Below are 6,998 nucleotides of genomic sequence, written 5' to 3'. Positions count from 1 at the left end.
CGGCCAGAGGGGGGGCGCCCCCTGGTGTGTGGGTCCCCCAGACCCCTTCCGACTCCGACTCTTCGCCTATAAGATGCCTCGTGACCTAAATCTTCGATACCGATTGACGAAACTCCAGAAAGACTCCAGGGGCGCCGCCGCCATCGCGAGACTCCAATTCGAGGGACAAAAGTCTCTGTTCCGGCACCCTGCCGGGACGGGGAATTGCCCCCGGAGCCATCTCCATCGACACCACCGCCATCTTCATCGCCATCGCTGTCTCCCATGATGAGGAGGGAGTAGTTCTCCCCCGAGGCTGAGGGCTCTACCGGTAGCTATGTGGTTAATCTCTCTCTCTGTACCCCAATACAATGATCTCATGAATTGCTTTGCATGATTGAGATCCATATGATGAGCTTTGTATCACTATTAGTCTATGTGCTACTCTTGTGATGTTATTAAAGTAGTCTATTCCTCCTTCATGGTGTAATGGTGACAGTGTGTGCATCGTGAAGTACTTGGCGTAGGTTATGATCATAATCTCTTGTAGGTTATGGAGTTAATTATTACTATGATAGTATTGATGTGATCTATTCCCCCTTTCATAGTGTAATGGTGACAGTGTGTATGCTATGTTAGTACTCGGTTTAAATTGCAAAGATCTATTATGCTCTAAGGTTACTTAAATATGAATGCCGAATGTTGTGGCGCTTGTTAACTACGGCTTGAGGGAGCTCTTGTAGCCCTACACAATGAATGGTGTTTGTCATCCAACAAAAGAGTGTATGTAGCACAAATGAGGAGAAGTTATTTATTTATTATGTGATCAATGTTGAGAGTGTCCACTAGTGAAAGTATGATCCCTAGGCCTTGTTTCCAATACTGCAAACACCGCTTACTTACTGTTTTACTGCTTGTTTACTCGTTGCCATATTTATTTCAGATTGTTATTACCACTCATATTCATCTATACCACCTGTGTTTTACTTTCTCTTCGCCGAACTAGTGCGCCTATACATCTGACAAATGTATTAGGTGTGTTGGGGACACAAGAGACTTCTTGTATCTTAATTGCAGGGTTGCTTGAGAGGACTATCTTTGACCTCTACCTCCCTGAGTTCGATAAACCTTGGGTGATTCACTTAAGGAAACTTGCTGCTGTTCTACAAACCTCTGCTCTTGGAGGCCCAACACTGTCTACAAGAATAGAAGTACCCGTAGACATCAATAGCCACGACCACTGTATCGGGAAGACGCGAGAGCTGTCCCTTCACTGACCTGCGGGCCCGAAATCTGTGACACGTTGACACGTTACGCAAGTGGGGGACACACGTCCTCCGCTTTTTCTTGCACGCGCGCTGTAGCGCCTGTCCAGTTCCATCACAGTAAAAATACTATTTTACCCCTTGAGCCACGTGTAAATCATCAAGTCCATTCACTCATCATCCGACGGTGCGACGTTTTGGCTGAACCCGCTATAAATAACCATCGTCTTCCTCGTTTATCCCCTTCGCCGCGCCATTGCTCTCATCTCCTCTGCTTCAATCCCCATAGCAACTACCAGAGCTCAAGCACCTACGCACTCTCCTACTTCTGCAACGCCGCTGCTGATGCCACCGCGGCCAAAGCTCACCAGGCACAACACTCCCGAATCCATGGCGGCGCAAGATCTGGGAAACACCGACTGGGAGAGATCCAAGATCTCCGCGCGGGACATCAACCTGCTGAAGAAACTTGGCCTGAGCAAGAAGAAAGGCGCGCTGCTCTTCCCCAGCGAAGAAAGCTACCTGACGCCTCCCATTGGTTATCGGGTTAGTTTTGTCGACCATCTGATCCGCGGCCTCTCTGCACCCATCCACGAGTTTTTGCGTGGTTTCTTTTTGTGTATGGGCTGCAACTTCACCATTTTACTCCCAACTCCATCCTTCACATCTCTATTTTCATCATGCTTTGCGAGTGCTTCCTTGGGGTCCAGCCTAGCTGGGCTCCGTGGAAGCGCATTTTCTTTATCCGCCGTAATGGCTCCCACAACATCACCTACAACATAGGTGGTGTTGTCATCTGCGTCCGCCCTGATGTCGAATACTTTGACGTCAAATTCCCCGACTCCGTCCAAGGGTGGCGTAGAAGATGGTTGTATGTCCGCGAGGATTGCCCCGACTCGCTGGAATACAATATCGCGCCTTTTGACGGCAGCGCCAAAATTCTCCGTCGCCGATCCTGGGATGCAGAGGCGACTGAAGAAGAAAAAACGGCGACAAAAGCGCTGATGTCCCGCATCCACGAGCTCCAGAATACCCGCGGCCAGGAGCTGTCGGGTATCCAAATAACAGCACATTTCCTTAGTATTAGGGTGCAGCCTCTGCAGCCTCGCAAAAACCCCCTCTGGATGTATGCTGGCGACAAGGACGTGGATCGCATGTCGACAGATCTTTCGGTCAAGGACTTAGAGAAACTTGTCTGAAATATCTCATCGCTGAACAAGAAAGATCATGTCCCTTCATCTTGCCGCGTGGTACCATACAGCGGTACCAACGCCCTCCCCCAGGTAATATCTTTTTTGTCGTCTAGTTTTTTGTTGTTCACCTTTTTTGACTATTATTGTGCTTTTCACTTTTTGTCGCTGCTGTGCCTTGATACGATTTCTTGTCGACACATTCTTATCTTGTGTAGAACCACCAAACTGCATCATCGCTTCCTCCCCTTCCCGAAGGTGGAGAGGTCGACGAACGAGCCATCGTCGCCGACGACACCCAGATTCCTTCTCAACCTGAGAGTGGAGTCGTGGTTTCTCAGAAATCCGCTGCTCGCTCTGAAAAAGAAGTTGAATCCGAGGCTTCGGAGTCAACCGAGTCCATCCCTTCCGTTGTTTCTCCAAAAAATAAGAGGAAGAGGGGTGACGCGGAGGACTCTGGCACCTCCAAACTGAGCAGTTCTCCTGTCGAGGGGTGATCCTTTTGTACAGTCTGTTACTGGAGGTACTGCTGCTTTGTTACTGGTTACTGTAAATCAACAAAGAACTGGGTCCAGTCTTGTTTCTTTTTTATTTTTCACACTCCCTCCTTTTGAAAAAAAGCTGCTCATGATTTTTCACACTCCCTCCTTTTGAAAAAAAGCTGCTCAAAGTTGAGCAGCTTTTTGAGCAGCTTTATTTTGAAACGGAGGGAGTACTTGACATTCGGGCAAATGTAATGAGGGCACATGTGAGATTTCCAAAATGTTGGAGAGTTGGGAGTCTTGGGAAAGGATATAAAGATTTCTTATGAAAAAATAGTACCCACATAGGTGGGTATTTGAACCTACTACATGGAAACATTATAAAGCAAATAGATGAACAAAGTATTACAACACAGTCAAGACTTGTTTAGACCTAGTTATATAAATAAATAAATGTTCAAAAATAAATAAAGAAATAAATTTGCAAAATTCACAGAAGTCTGATGTGTTAACTAATTGGTTGCGTAAACACCCAGCTCGGTTGTCTCCACGTAGGCAAATGTCCCACATGGATAGTAAGCGTAGCCGAATATTTTGTTGGTGACCTTGTGATGTTGGTGAGGATTAACCCGCACCACGCCACTAGACAGAGATGGGTATTTTTTGCGCGTGTAGTGCGCATACAAGGAATCCTCTTGTGTGAGCACATAGTTGCCGTAGACGAAGTGTGGGTGCGGGATCTGTTGTTTGCGGAGGGTGTACCAGCGGCTCCACCGCCGTCTCTTGTCCAGAACCCACACCACAGTGGTCATTAAAACGTCTCCCTGGCTGACGACGATGCCCAGCCGTCCGTGCACCTCCGTGAGGGGGTAGAAAGAAGCCCTTTTAGGTTTAGGGGGCAGCCGGAAGGAGGTGACGCGCTCCTGCTCCAGGTCAAATGACATCACCCTCGATGCGGAGCCGTCCGTTGTCCAGTATGTCGTGCCGTCAACGCTGATGGCACCGGCGGGCAGGAGGCACATCGCATCAGGACCGGCCGGGACCTCCCGCCACGACGCCTCCCCAGCGTGAGCACTTGCACGGAATCGAACTCGCAGCGCTCGCGGTCGCGGAAGCTGCTGGGGACGTGCACCACCTTGTACTTGCCGGAAATCGGGTGGTACGCAAAGGTGTAGGCCAGGTTCCAGTGCCGATACACCCACCAGTTCGAGCCGTCTAACATGCCGTCGCGCGGCAGCGGCAGCGGCAGTGGCGGGACAGGCAGGGCCTCGCCGGTGGCCGGGTTCACCAGGGTCAAAGCGCCACCAGGCCGCTTCGTGTTGTCGCACAGGCACAGCAGGCCGTTGCACGTAGCCACCAGCTGCAGGCCGCTGTAGTTGCCGCGGAATCCGTCGTCCGGCCGCCTCCACAGCTCAGTGCAGCTCCCCGTCGACGACGGCGACAGGTCGTCCACCACATATGCGACCGAGTATTGGGCGTTCCAGAGGAGGGCCTTGGCGCGGCTCCGCATCTCCGTGGTGCGCTCATCCACGACGTCGCGCCAGTGCCGGCACACCAGGCGGGACCGGCGCCGGGAGCTCGGCGGAAGACGCTGGAGGATCTCCACCAGGACGTCCGTCGGGAACTCCCAGAATCCTTCTTCCTCGTCCATGGCCTTCTTTCCTTTTCCTTCTCTTCCGCCCGGTATGCCCACCACCATGACGTACCGCTCGGTTTCGCTTCGCTTTAACAAGACTCCAAGTTTGTTCCGTAGTTCATGATGAATCCGGACACAATCCCTGTTCCATAGGCGGAAGCGATCCAGCTTCCCTCCACCATGCATGATGGAGTCCATCATGGAGTACAACTTCGATTATAGTTCAGTTCAAAGTACTACATGTAAGCAATTGCAGCTTCGGACACACGGACTACATGCTGACAGCAATCGGCACTAAGCACAACACTCTTTCTTTTTTTTTTCTTTTTTTTTTTTTTTTTGAAAAACAAAACACAAGTTTTAATGCTTTATATTAATAGAAAGAGTGGTAGAGTGTGTATGCGTGCATTCGCCTGGGTGAGTGTATGTATGTATTTGTAATCGTCCGTATATGTATTATGTTAAATTATGTGCTCAATATAATCGATGAATATAGCGGTCATGCATCTTTGAAAAATAGCTGGTGCATTGCACAATCCAAAAGGAATTCTACGATAAGCATACAATTTAAAAGGGCAATTGAAAGTTATTTTCAATTGATTTTCCGGATGAACAACTATTTGGGACAACCCAGAATATCCATCAAGATAACAAAAAATGCGAATGTCTAGCAAGCATTTCTAAAGTTTGATCTATAAAGGGCAATAGGTAATGATATTTCCTAGTCTCCTTATTCAATTTTCTAAAATCAATGCACATCTTATATTCTACAGCAGTTCTAGTTGGGACCATTTCATTGTGTTTATTTGGTACAACGATAAATCCTCCTTTCTTAGAGACACAATGATCAGAACTCATCCAGTCACTTTCTTTAACATGATAAATGATATCTGCGTCGAGGAGGCGGATGATTTCTTTTCTTACCACTTCCTTCATTCTAGCCTTAAGTGTCCTTTGAAAATCATCAACTGGTTGGGCTCCGTCTTCCATGAATATTCAATGAGTGGCTATCGAGGGACTGGTCCCCTTCAAGTCATTCAAAGATTACCCAAAAACCTTACAGTGCATTTTAAGCACCATCATTAACTGTTCTTTCTCCTTTTCTGAAAGGTTAGTAGTCCCAATAACATGATATCTATTTGTTTCATCTACAAAGCTATATTTTAAATCTGGAGGAAGATGTTTCAGTTCTAGTGGTGGTAAATCTCCATCTCCCTTTCTTTCAGGTACTTCACTTTTCTCATAGGTTAAGTTATCAGTTATAGGGAGAGATTTCAAACATTTCTCAATATCATCTTTATCTAATCCTATCATAGTATTGGAGTATCATAAAGTATTGCAGAAATATTAGCCATATTAACTTCCTCCTCAAATTCTTCCTCTCCAATATCTTCAATAATTGGTTTATGAGTAAACTTCGAGAAATGGGAACTCACCACTTCGTTCCCAAACTTAAGAGAAATAGTTTCCTTCCTACAATCAATATTAGCTCCTGGAGTGTTTAAGAAAGTTATTCCAAAATTGATTGAACAATGAAAATTAATTGGCATATCAATGACAACAAAATCAATGGTATAAGTCTAATGTTCTATTGTAATAGGTACATTTTTTATTAATCCCATAGGAACTCGGAGAGACTTATCAGCTAGCATTATTTTCATGTTTGTGTCTTCTAATTGTGAATGTTTAAGTTCATCTTGGATACCAAAATAAAATATATAGGGAATAACATTAACAGATGTTCCAGTATCACAGAGGATAATAAGAGGATCCACCAAAAGTGCAGGGTAAAACAGGTTTGCCCACATTCTTTGCTTTAACCATAGCTTCTACGAGTTGTGAGGCTTCGGAATCGAGCTCAACTATGTTGCAGTGTGCATGCATAGCTAAAATACCTTCCTTAGTTACCTCACCTTCCTCATTTGCAACTTCATAAGTAGGTTCCCCATTACTAAACTTTACCTCTGGTGATCTTACCTCTTTTACCTCTTCTTCTTTTTGTTCTGCAAGGAGTTGAGATCTAATGTGCCTTGCCGCTGGCATTGGGAAAGGGAGCGGCTCATTGTAAGGCATCCTTTCAATGGGTGCCACTTTGGGTACTTCAGCTTCATATTGCGCTGCTTCAATGATTTGAGGTGGCAGAGTGTAGTGAAGCCATTCTTTCTTGGGTGCTTCAATGAATTCTGTAAAAGCTTGAAGAACATCTGATACCATAAAATCATCAAGATTAAGTTCATTAGAAGTTTCTTTTAATTTCATGGTGATTTTACTAGCTAGTTTCGAAATAAGAGTATCGAACCACGAGGAGCTACTAGTTAGGGTCTTAATGCCCCTTGCTACTTTCTATTAAAGATTACTTATAAATTGTTTTCTAATCTCAAAATATTTAAATGGGGGTGTTGTAAATGGTTGAATATAAAGTAAATAAAGCAGAAAAACGTTATAG

Source organism: Lolium rigidum, chromosome 2, assembly GCF_022539505.1.
Source record: "Lolium rigidum isolate FL_2022 chromosome 2, APGP_CSIRO_Lrig_0.1, whole genome shotgun sequence".
NCBI lineage: Eukaryota > Viridiplantae > Streptophyta > Magnoliopsida > Poales > Poaceae > Lolium > Lolium rigidum.
This window is presented reverse-complemented; position numbering follows the sequence as displayed.